The sequence below is a fragment of the Chiloscyllium plagiosum genome, unplaced genomic scaffold, assembly GCF_037043375.1.
Source record: "Chiloscyllium plagiosum isolate Xiang-an unplaced genomic scaffold, Cpla_swu_hap1 HiC_scaffold_29, whole genome shotgun sequence".
NCBI classification, from domain to species: Eukaryota; Metazoa; Chordata; class Chondrichthyes; order Orectolobiformes; family Hemiscylliidae; genus Chiloscyllium; species Chiloscyllium plagiosum.
The window spans coordinates 74,060,331-74,073,654 of NW_028270167.1; positions in this window are offsets into that span (position 1 = coordinate 74,060,331).

Below are 13,324 nucleotides of genomic sequence, written 5' to 3' on the forward strand. Positions count from 1 at the left end.
ACCCAACAACTCAACCTCAACAGCGGTTTCGGGAAAGAGTTCCACAGAAATTACTCGTCATTTCCGAATTAAGTAGGCAATATCTAATTCTGAGATTATGACCTCTGGTGTTCTCCTCACACCAGAGGGAAACCACATGTCCGTATCTACCCTGTCAAAATCCCATGAATAGTTAACGTTTATAAATGTTATTATGTGATTATAGAGCTCTCTCTCCTCCCCTCTCCCCGCCTCCTTTGTTTCAAGTAAATTAATACCAGCTTCACCAATCTTTCCAAGAAGCTCAATTTTACACAATGTTGGCAACATGTTCGTAAATATCTGCTGTCCCCTGCAGCATCCTTGTATATTATTAAGGCAGGTCGAGACATTTCTGAGAGGCAACATAGAAATTTCAGGCAAAGACGGGCATTGGAACTTGAAATCAGATCAGGATAGGAATCGGATTGGTCCACACAAGGACTAAATGCTGTAATGAGAACTCCGACAAATGAGAATCTAATCATATCCCATTGACATTCAGTGGCTTTACTGTAACCTAACACTCGTGTAATCGTCTGTGGAGCTAGTATTTAGGAAAAACGGAGTGAGACTGGCGAGATAATCACTTTGACAACAGAAACATGTGCGTTGGTAGATATTTTTGTTTACAAACTCAACTCTTACCTCTGTGTAGCCTGCATATTTTGTAAGGTACAATTGAGATGTGGAACAGAACTCTTTACATTTGCCGAGATGGGTGTGGCATCGATTACACTTGAAGAACTGGACACCCTCCACGACAATGCAGTCACTTGATTGTACTCTCTTCAATACCTGAATATTCATTTCCATCACTGCAAAGGCACAATTGCAGCAGAGTGCACCAACGACAACATGCACTGGAGTAAGTCATCCAGGCATTTTTGACAGGACATTCAAAGCTCCATATCTATAAGGATGATGCATTGAAATGCCACCATTTGCAAGTTACCCACCAAGGCACATAGCACTCTGACTTGGAGAGGTATCAGTGATAAACCCATTGAGTCGTGAAGCGGTCTTGATGGGCGAATTTGTATATTTCAGCCCTCCATCTTTTATCTTACAATTTTGAAAAATGTTGATTCATGCAGTGATCAGACTTGTGCTCAGTCCTTTTGCTGTTCCCTAAACTGCAAAAGTTCTATTATCCTATACAGCCTGTGGTCGACAACAGCAAATATCCAAAAACCCTCTGAATCAACTGATTCCCCTCAAGGTTAGAGTGGTGCTGGAGAAGCACAGCCGGTCCGACAGCATCTGAGGAGCAGGAAAAATTGATGTTTCAGGCAAAAGCCTTTCATCACGAATGAGACTGGGAGCCTATGAGGTGAAAAGATAAATGGGAGGGGTGGGGCTGTGAAGAAGGTAGCTGAGAGTGCAGTAAGTGGATGGAGGAAGGGTGAAGGTGATATGTCACAGAAGAAAGTGGAGCGGATAGGTAGGGATGAAAATACACAGGTAGGGCATGTCAGGAGTACGGTGTTGAGCTAGAAGGTTGGAACTGAGGTAAGGTGGAAGGAACGGGAATGATAAAACTGATGAAGTGCACATTGATGCCATGGGGTTGAAGGGTCCCAAGGTAAAGGATAAGGGTTTCTTCATCCAGGCATCTGCTGGTGACACACTGGCGATGGAGGATGCCCAGGACCTGCATTTCCTCGGGAGAGTGGGAGGGGGAGTTGGAATATTTAGCCAAGAAGCAGTGGGATTGATTCTTGCGGGAATCCTGGAGATGTTTTCTGAAGTGCTCCGTGAGAAGACATCCGGTCTCCCAAATTTAAAGGAGACCACATCGGGAGCAACGGACGCAATAAATGATGTGTGTGTAAGGGCAGGTGAACCTTTGATGGATGTAGAAGGCTCCATTGCCGCCTGGGACGAGGTGAGAGGGAAAGATATGGGTGCAGCTTTTGCAATTCCTGCGGTGGCAGTGGAAGGTGCCGGGGGCAAGGTTGGATCATTGGTCATCGTGGACTTGACTGGGTAGATGTGGGGGGAATGGACTTTGGGGAAAGTGGATAGGCATGGAGAGGGATATATATCCCTGGTGCTGGGATCCGTTTAAATGTGGCGAATCTGTCGGCGGATGATATGATTTATGCGGAGGTTGGTGGGATGGAAGGTCAGCACCAAGGGTTTCTGTCCTTTTTGTGGTTGCAGGTGTGGTGTTCGTGGGCGAAGTGGCGGGGCATGGAACAGACGTATTGGAGGGCATTTGAACCCCATAGGAAGGTAAGTTCTGGCTTTTAAAGAAGAAGGGAATCTGGTGCGTTCTGTGTTGGAGATGGTCCTTTGGGAGCAGATGGGGTGGAGGCAGAGGAATTGGGAATAAAGGGTAGCATTACTTCCGGAGGTGGGATGGGTAGAGGGGTGATCCAGATAGCTGTGGAAATCCATGGGTTTGTCCAAAAAATGTCTGAAACACGGGACCTCCTGGGATATTTTCCCTCCCCACCCCTATCCACTTTGAAATAAGATGGTTCAGTTCGCAAATACCTAGTCAGGTCCACGCCTTCCAACGACGCACCCTCCCATCCCTGTACCTTCCTCTGTAACTGCATGAATTGCAAAACATATGCCCACACCCCCCACCTCTGTCCAATGCCCCAAACGAGCCTGACACATCCAACAATGTTTCAACAGCATTAGCACACATGTCGTTTGTTGTATCCATTTTTTCCCGATGTGTTTACCGCTACATTAGGGCTACATTACACCTTCTTGCAGCGTGCTTCAGAGAACATCTCCAGGACACCCGCAACAATCAAACGCAATGCCCTTTAACCGAACACTTCCACTTCCCCCACTCTACGAAGGGCATGAAGGTCCTGGGCCTCCTCCACTGCCACTCCCCAACCACCCAACGCCTGGTGGAAGGACGCCTCATCTTCCACCTCGGGACCCTGTAACCCCATGGTATCAATGTGGATTTCACCAGTTTCCTCATCCCCCCCACTCTATTTCCAATCTTCCAGCGTGGCACTGTCTTACTCACCTATCTTACCTGTCTATCTTTTTTCCCACCTATCCGCTCCACCCTCTTCTCTGATCGATCATCTTTGTCCCCACCTCCATCCACCTATTGCACTCTGAACTCAATTCTCCCCAGCGCCACCCCTTCCTATGTATCTCTCAACCCTCAGGGCTCCCAGCCTCATTTCTGATGAAGGACTTTTGCCAAAAGCGTGAATATTTGCTGAAGCTCGGATGCTGCCTGACCTGCTGTGCTTCCTCAGCCCTACCTTAATATTGACTCTGATCTCCAGCATCTGCAGTAAGCACTTCCGCTCAACTGAATTCCCCTGTCCATTGATCGTAAAAGTACACTCCAAGACCTCTTTGTCCGTCTGCACCACACAGAATACTCACTGTTATTGTTTCCTCTCCAATTGGTCTGGATGCAATTGGATACACCATTTTACCTTTCCACCTGATTGATGCATCCCTACAGTCCCTGGCTTTCTTTGTCACTGTCAAATACACGACCAATTTTTGCATTATCAGCAAACGTCTAAATCATGGCTCCTACAACTAAGTCGAAATCATATCAGAAAACAGTGGAACACCACTGGAAACAGGCATCCAAATCTGGTTCTATTGCTGGTTGGGATTAACAGATGCAATAATAGCAGAATTGATCCCTGCTGTCATTTGTAAACTTGCTGATGAATCTGCCAGTTGTTCTCCTGAGTGATCACTTCTCACATATGGGAGTGGTGAATGACCTGTGCGCATTATGACTTTGCAAGTGAGTTGACATCTCAGCAGATAATTGAATCCCATCCTGCAGTCATCCTATGGACCTGACTTCTTGGGGACATGGGTTTCCTTGTTTCTATTTAGTTTGGATAATCAGTTGATTTCGAGTCCACCCGGACACAATTCCTATTTTCCCCGTCGTCCATGTATTTTTATTCTTCATTATTCTCCCACGGAATATGGCTATCATTGGTCTGAAGAGCATTTGTTGTTCAATCTTAATTCCCGTTGAACTGAGTCAGAGATCACTTATGGGTGAAGCGCATTCTTGTGGATCTGGAGTCACATGTTGGCAGGGCTCGTTACGGTCAGCAGATTTCCTTTCAAAGGGACATGAATGCAAGAGTTTTCAGTAAATTAAAGTTATCGTCTCTGTTCCTGAGATTGGGTTTATTTTCCGTATTTTATTCATGCATTTAAATAACAGCAGCTGCCACGTTCCAGTCTCCAAAGATTACTCGCCCAGTATATCACCACTGCTGCATTTTTCCATTCAAAGAATGACATTAGATTATCCAAAATGGAGAGAGAATAGGACGCGTTTCTGTGTTGGAATGGAAGCAATGTACGCTGGATTGGAGTATAACTGGAGCAAGAGACTGATGAGCAAACACAATTCTTACTGTCAAAGTAACCAAACACTGCTTGTTAAGGGAAATTTCATAGGCTGCTTTCAATGCATCGACCTCTCACTTAAGTCTCCAGTACGCTCCTCTGAGCCAATCTTCCGTGCGGATTGATGCTGCTGCAGATTCTTAATAATATAGTAACTGGAGACCAATAAGACCTGCCACCCCGCCTTTGACCAGGAGCACTCCCAGCCTCAGGATTTCACGCGCGTCTATCCGTCATAGAAGGACTACACCTTTACCAATCACGTTACTGGTGTCACAGAATAGCTCCACGTGCTCATTTCCACCGCCACTTCTGATTTGCTATTCACGGCTGCGCCATTAGGTTTGACTGATACCAGTTCTAGGAACTGGGATTATGTGATCGACTTCGGCAATGGGCACTTCCTTGTGTGGGGAATTTGGTGAAGCCATTGTTATTGAAACACACAGTGCAACTGTATCCCGCACAATCCCCTGAACCTTCATTTTTTTTCTAGAAATCTCCCAAACTCATTATTCAACATGTCGTACTCTATGGAACCACCACAGCTTTTGGGGATATTGAATTTAAAGATTCAGCCAATTCTGAATCCCTACATGTCTGCGATCACTCGCCTCATATCCCTGTTGTGAATCTGCTACTTTTCCCAACAAATCCTCTGTCACTGTAATTATTGTTGGTTTTAAACGGATGTCTCTGCATGACTCAGTGATGGTTTTAATATTAAAATATTCTGCATTGTTGGCACAGTAATCTCTTTCGAATCCGAGTCACTGCAGGTAACGTTCCCCCATTTTACACCTTGTGACACATGCTGAAGAAACACACGAAGGAATTAGTTGACTTTATGTGAAAACATTCTCCGATATTATGACTTTTTCCATCAATGCGCTCTCTCTCACATCTCTGACAGTCATATATCAGGATTCAGACTCACACATTCTCGGAAAGTTCTCTCCCCCCCACAATCATTTACCTCCTTTAAGTTCTCCCTCCTATTTCCCTTACAATCACTTTCACATTGCCCCCTGTTCAGTCTGTGCTGCTGCGATCACTGTTGCTGGGTGACTATGACCAAGTCTTATCATCAGGACCTTCAAACTAGTTGATCCATTTCAATACCGCGTTTGTGAGATCAATCCTCATCCAGCAGCTTTTAACTGACATGGACCAGCGATTATTTAAACCTCGGGCTCAGGAAAAGGACACAGGACAGCATTGAGGAAAACAACAGTTGTTCAAAAAGCATCAGTTTCTATGGATTTCAACATCATTTATTTCGCGCGCTGATTCGGCTCCAGCGAGACTGTTGTGTGTAGTTATGCAATTCAGGTTATACCAGGGATGTGATAGCACTGGAAATGATGCAGGGGAGATTTGCCAGGTTATCGTCTGGGCTGAACAAGGGAGATTGGCCAATCTGTAGTTGATTTACTTAGAGCAGAGGAGATTGAGAGGGGTTATTATTCAGATCTACAAAATACTGAGAGGTATGGATATCATACACTGAAACACTGTGTGTTTCAGTAACAACAGTTTCGATATAGATTTCAATCACGGCGGGCTATCGATTTAAGGTCAGTGGTGGAAAGATTAGATTGAATGCGTGGAAATAAGTTTTCAACCAGTGGGTCTTTGAAATCTGGAACTCAATGTGTGCAAGTAACTAAGAGGCAGAAATCCACAGAACTTGCTGAAGTATTCAGATGTGAATTTGTGATGCAAGACATATAAAACTATGGGTCAATTGTTTTAAAAAGGAGTTAGGATAGTGAAGCGATTGTTACTGAACAGTACAGATATTCTGTTCCTAAGTGCGGGTTATTAATACCTGGCTTTCTGTTCTCGAAGTGGCATGTCACAGGTAGCACTGTGCTGACTGAATCAGCGTGGGGAACTATTACAGATCCCAGGGAGACAGAGTGACAGTGAAAGTGCAAAGACGTTACTTCTGAAAGCTGTACCAAGTATCCATGTTGGAATTAAAATCATTCGATAGTTTTACTTCGTACTTATAGCAGGAACCTCAGGAAGATATACCTTCTCACTGAACTTTCCACACGAACGGATCCCACTGAATACCACCCATTACGGACAGTATGCAGGAATATTTCTCTCCATGCACCCTGGTCCTATCCTCCTTGACCCCCAGCACTTCCCCATATGGCACCATTCCACGAAATCCCAGAAGTTGTAATGCTGCTCGTTTATGATGCCTCTCCTCACGGTGTAAGGTTCCAGTGACTTGTCTGACCATCACTCAATTTAGCTAACTACATTTCCAACTTACAATGTGATATCGTCCAGACTGGGGAGAGAAGAAAAACGGAGCGGTTGACAAACGCGAGTACACCTACGTTCTGTTTGCAAGCTAAAAAATGACCCTGAGCTTCCAGGTTCCTGTCACTGCAACATCCCACTCTGTTCCCATGCCTTCATTTCAGTTTGGTCTGCTGCAGAACTCCCACATCGCACAGCGCGAGTTGCAAGAGCGGCACGTCATTTCCTACTGAGAGACCGTGCAATCTTCAGTACCCAACATCCAGTCCAATCTTTTTCGACCTGTCCACCTTCTTTCACGTTCCTGCTACATATACACATGCCATTCGTTTCAAAGGTGGATCGTTTGGCTCGAAACTTTCTCCCCAGATTGGACAAACTGTAATTGGTTTTCTTACAGCAGAGGAGATTGGGGGGGGGGGGGGGGGTTGTATGATTAAGATGTACAAAATACTCAGGGATATGGATAGCGTAGACTGAAATACATGTTTCACTTTGATGGAGATTTCGATTCCAGGAGGCCATCGATTTAAGATCAGAGGAGGAAAGATTACAGTGAATGCGTGGAAAAACGTTTTCAAACAGTGGGTGGCTGAAATCTGGAACACAGTGTATGAAAGGATCGGAGAGGAAGACAAGGCTATCAGTCAAGTGATTTGAAAAGGAGTTAGGATAGTTAAGCGATTAGGATAGTTAGATACTCCGTTTCAAGTGCTGATTATTAATACCTGACCTTCCATTTTCGACGGGGCATGTCACAGGAACAACTGTGCTGACTGAATCTGCGTGGGGGAGCACTACTGCTCCTCGGAGACAGACTGACAGTGACAGTGCAAACATGTGACTTCTGTAAGCTGTACCTCGTGTCGGTGTGGGAATGAAAATCATTCAGTCGTTTTGCTCCGTCGTGAGGTGTTTACTTACAGCAAGAAGCTCAGGAAGCTATACATTTTACTGCCCTTTCCCCACTAACACATACCACTGAATACCAGTCCTAAGCAAGACAATTTCTCTCTGTGCATCCTCGTCCAATCCTCCTTGACCCCCAGCACTTCCCCATATGGCACCATTCCACGAAATCCCAGAAGGTGTAATGCTGCTGATTTACGATGTCTCTCCTCACTGTGTAAGTTTCCAGTGATTTATCTGCCCATCACTCAATTTAGCAAACTACATTTCCTGCTCACAATATCACCTCAATCAAGACTGGAGAGAGGAAAAACAGAGTGGATGACAAATTTGAGTAAACCTACGTTCTGTCTGCAAGCAAAAAAATGATCCTGAGCTTCCAGATTCCTGTCATTGCAACATCCCACTGTGTTCCCACAACTTCATTTCAGTCCATGGTCTGCTGCAGAACTCCCACATAGCATAGTGTAAGTTGGAAGATCGGCACGTCATTTTCTACTGAGAGAGCATGCAACCTTCAGGACCCAACATTGGGTTCAATCATTTTAGACCCTGTCCAATTCTTTCACGTTGCTGCCCCACTTACACGTACCATCAGTTCGAAAGGTAGATCGTTATGCTGGAAAATCTCTCTCCCAGATGCACTAGACCTGCTGATTTTGTTCAGATATTTCTGATTTTTGTTTGGAGAATTTGTTCTGTTCTGATCGCCAGACTTCAGGAAGAGTGTGTTTGCACGAGAGGGTGTTCAGAGGAGATTTGTCAAGGTATTGCCAGGGCTCGACCACTGCGAAGATAGGCAGAAGAGAGGGCTTCAGGTGCTGGAGCCTAGAGTCGAAAGTGTAGTGCTGGAAAAGCACAGCAGGTCAGACAGCATCTGAGGATCAGGAGAAGCAATGTTTCTGGCATAAACCACCGCCATTCCATTACCACCTGATGCGTGGAGGAAGAACGTCTCATATACTGCCTTCGGACCATGTAACCACACGGGATAAATGTGTACTTGAACAGCTTCCTCATTTCACGTCCTCCCACATTCTACCAGTCGCAAGCCTCCAACTAGGCACTACTGTCTTGACCCGTCGATTAAACACCCCTCCGAATGATCACCTTCTCCTTCAGCTTCATCCACCTGTCAATTTCCCAGATACTTTACCACCAACAGAACTCCCCTCCCACTTATATCTAAACCACGACCGACAAGCCTCATTCCTGATGAAGGGCTCATGCACAGAACGTCGATTCTCTTGCTCCCGGATGCTGCCTGACATGCTGTGCTTTTAACGCACTGCACTGTTGCCACTGCAAAGATAGATGAGCTCGCCTGGGGCTCTTTATCTGACAGTGGAGAAAGCTGAGCTAGGAACTGATTAACGTGCACAGAAAGGGAATAGATATATGTGATAGGAATAAACTTCTTACGGGAAGGGTTAATAACCAGGGATATAGGATGAGAGAGAGGATATTCAGAGAAGATTTGGGAAGAATGCTTTCATCTTGAGAGTGTTGTTTGTCTCGAACTCACTGTTAGAACGTCTGGAGTCATCAGAACATTCTGGAGTATTTAGCCGAACATTGAGGAGCTAGCCCTTAATGACGAGGTACTGGAAAATGTGGCAAGGATAAACAGATGTTCGATGAATGACTTGAAACCGTATCTTTTAGTGCAGCAAACTGGAGGCTCGTGCTCCTCTGTGGCGAAATGAAAGGTGTTGGTAAGTTTGCGATTCAAGGATTGTTTGTTTGAGTCCCACCAGATTCGGAATCTAGAACATAGAACAATACAGCACAGAATAGGCCCTTCGCCCCTCGATGTTGCGCTGACATGTGAACTATTCTCACTGCGTCTCCCTACATTATCCCAAAATCATCCTTGTGCGTATCAATTTATTTCACATTTCAGCTGAATCAATGATTGTTCTACTGATTCATCGTCAATTCCACTCATCTGGAGTTCTCGACTCTGCTACTGACCAGAGGACATTCCTCACCTTCTTGGTGGTGAGCTTTGAGGGAATCGTATCATTTGAAACATGATCAGACCAGAATCGGCTGCTCATTCACAAAACCGACTGCAAAAGCCCACTGTCTCTAAACACATTTCCCACCCACAGTTGCATAGAGTTTTTCGGTTTATTCACTGTCTTTTTCCCATTGGATGACAGGTTGATGTGGATAGGTTGGGAAAAGATATTGATGTGTTTGGTCAGCCAAAATGATATCAAATGACGGGGTAGCGCCGGCGGTTGAAATTGTCCCCTCTTACTCCTCCCCCTGTCTGCGCTGTTTCTGACAGAGGAAATTAAACAACAACATGATGAGGACACTGTGAATGTACACCACTGAATATCAAGGACCTCCCCTTTATCCTACTGCTCTCACTGCTGGCATACACAGCTCCTGTTGAAGCTTTAATCAGACAGTAGAGGATTCTCTCAGGCGCTGTCAGACTGCATGCTCCTTCGCACAGATTTCCAACAGGGCACATGGAGCAAACGGCCGTGTGGATATTGGGGATTCAGGGAGGGATTTTCCCTTTGCTGGATTAGAGCTCTGGCCACGTTAATAAACATGAACTTAAGTGATTCAGTATCTTATTATGAATTCTTTTCATTTTACAATTTAAACTGAAATTCAATTTACTCTTGTTTAACTTTCTTATATCTTTAGTATTCATGAAAACTGTGCAACACGTCCTCGGATGTAGGAATGGTGAAGGTTGATGATGAGTGCAGTAGGTTTCATGGTATCTGTATGAATTTTCAGAAGGAAGTTGGTGGAGTGTCTTTGAATCAAAGTCTGTGCCGAATTGAAGCCGACAGAATGAAAAGCCCTGTGACAGCGATAATGCAACATTGTCTGTAAACAGGACAGTGACCCACCAAAACGCAGCTTTGAATCAAGTCTAATTTGCGCAACATTTTTCTGTATGCCTTTCCTGAACGTGGTGCTCCAATAGTCACAGGTCAATGTCAATTCCTGCTCCACTGCCTTAACTTTAATTTCAGAATTACAACAAAAGTAGAACAGGTTGGTCGAAGGTCCCAGATGTAGGAGTAGCGCACGTTACAGGTTGGCGCTCTGCTGCTCCTGTGGAGCAATTCATCATCACTGAACAGCCTGTAAAATGCTGCAGCTGGAATTACAATTATTATCTAAAGCTGTTTTTCCTGATGTTGATCAGGGATCATTGGTGCACCGGCCTGAAGTGTATTTGGAAAATAACGTCGAATAAAGCAGCATTTATAATAAAACTCCATCTTCTGATTTGTGGGATTATTCTGCATTTGGAAAATGAGGCAATTATCAGCCGGAAAGCTTTCCATATTCCCCAGGCGATTATCCATCTGTGGATCGAGAAACAGAGGTCATGTTTTAGCATGATGAGATTTTTCAAATCTTTGACCCTCCACTGTATTCCATTCTTGGAAAGGCTGTTAAACACGTTTCATATTATCCCATTTGTTGCAAAGTCGCACAGTTCATGAAACTGTTCGAAAGATTTATCTCTTTGGGTAGATTGAATGTTGCCAGTGAATCTGGTAAAGTCATAACAAATAGTTTTGCTGTTGTGCAGAACAGAGCGTTCAAACGGATTCCTGGATGAGTCTTTTGGCTGGGATTTTCGCGCGGAGGTTAGTGAGTATTAAATGGACTCAATTCCGTTCCTGGTCATTGTCACCAAAGGTTCAAGGCAACAGATAGCAATGATGGTGATGCTTGACATCTACAAGGCCATTCCTACTCATTAGAATCACAGATTGTCTTACAGATCAAGTGGGAAGGAGAGATGATGATGATCCTTAAGGCAACCTGAGACAGTGCGACAATTAATCCCACGTTGTCAGTCTCACTCTATAACATAAACCAGTTAGCCAGCAGAGTGAGCTAACTGGCTTCCGTGTACTGTAAAGCTATAACAAACAAATTAGTATATAAACAATTGGTAGTAGTTCATGTAGAACCAGCCGCGATACCTTTCAACCCCACCAGCTCTTCTTATACTAAACTTCTTCAGTTGCAGTTGTCATACAATTTCTTTCCAATGAAAGCAAAACAATTCATGAGTATGTCACTTCTGCATCCTCATCCAGGCAGCCCAAATCTCTGTCGCTGTTAAATTCGCTCCTTGTATGTCTGCATGTGACTTTTCAAATATTTTGGAATCAGCTTCTATTTTCTTTTTTCTTTCTGAAAAATCATCTCCGTTTTCAATAACTCTCAGAATAAAAAGTATCTGCTGTAAACTTCTTTGTCATTCCTCGCTGGTTTTGATGCTCTAACCTTTAGCTATACACTCACCTCAACGAGGGAATGTCCCTCCTATTTACCCTTACCAACCTCACATCAGCTGAAAACCCTCCATTAGGACACAACCCAATCATTCCTGATTTGTTCTGCTTACTCTTCATCTATCCCACCATCGCATTAAACCCCTTAATTTCTTATCTCTTGGCTTTATCTCCCAGTAAATCTCATTTCCGTCGTCTTGAACGATTTTGTATCAAGGGAACTCTCACCATATCCTTCCTGCCCATATTCCAACCCCCAACACCCATGTATCACATCATGTCTTTATATCCCAGTAAATTTCCTCCTCAGAAATGATGTTGGGCCTAATTCAACGCATGAAAACTTACCACTGTGCTATGCAATCTCATTGCCGGTAGAGGAAAGATGTGGGCTATTTCACTGACAGCTGAATCGGTTGGCTGCAGCAACATTGCGTCAAATCGCAGTCACATAGGTGAAAGTTATGTTCATTTTTAATTTCTTCTCAACGTATGCTGAAGTAACACACTGAGGAATCAATTAATATTGTATGATATACATAAGGGGGCGCGCTAATCTGAGGTTATGGGATCAGTGTCGTTTGAATAATTTAGACCAGAGATTATTCAAATCTCAGGCTCATGAGATTGACAGAGAGCGATGTTGATCATAATAAACTGTGTTGGCAAAACCCAGTGCTGTGAAGTTGTGGGAATAATGTACTTTAAAGCGTGCTGAAATTTCTGGCTCGCACAAGGAGTCCAGAACAAAGTAACAACATAACATTTGGTCGAAACAACTAAAAGCTTTGTTACATGGCTAAAAAAAATCAAATTCGAATTCGCCTAATCAGTTTAAGTTATGCCCCAATCAAGTTTGAAGGTGGTATTTTAACAATGTGAAACGATCCGATGGTTTGTGGAACAAATATCAGATATGTTCAACAGAGATTATGCCTGAAACGTCGATTCTCCTGTTCCCTGGATGCTGCCTGACCTGCTGCGCTTTTCCAGCAACACATTTTCAGCTCTGATCTCCAGCATCTGCAGACCTCACTTTCTCCTCAAAGATGTTCAACAGTTACCCAGAGTGGCGAAAAACAGCAAAGAGAGCAGCTAAAAGTCCAACAGATGTCGGTTGCGAGTAAGATCTCCGAGGAGTGACTATCTGGAGAAAGAGATTGCATAGAAAAATGCATCGACACCGACCTGGAGAGAAAATCTACAGAGAAAGATACAACGAGAAGATTCGACAACTGGCTGGTTTTTAAATTTGAAAATTTTTGTAAAATTAATAGGGTCGGGGTTGGGGAAAACTTTTCAGACCAGTATTGTAGAGCAGATGGTTAAAGACAGGTTTAGAGAAAAGAGTGTAAGTAGTTGTAAGTTAATTATTCTCTGTAAAATGTAAAAATGTAAAAATGTAATAATGTTGTTATTTTTAACTTAATTTTTGCTATAGTTCT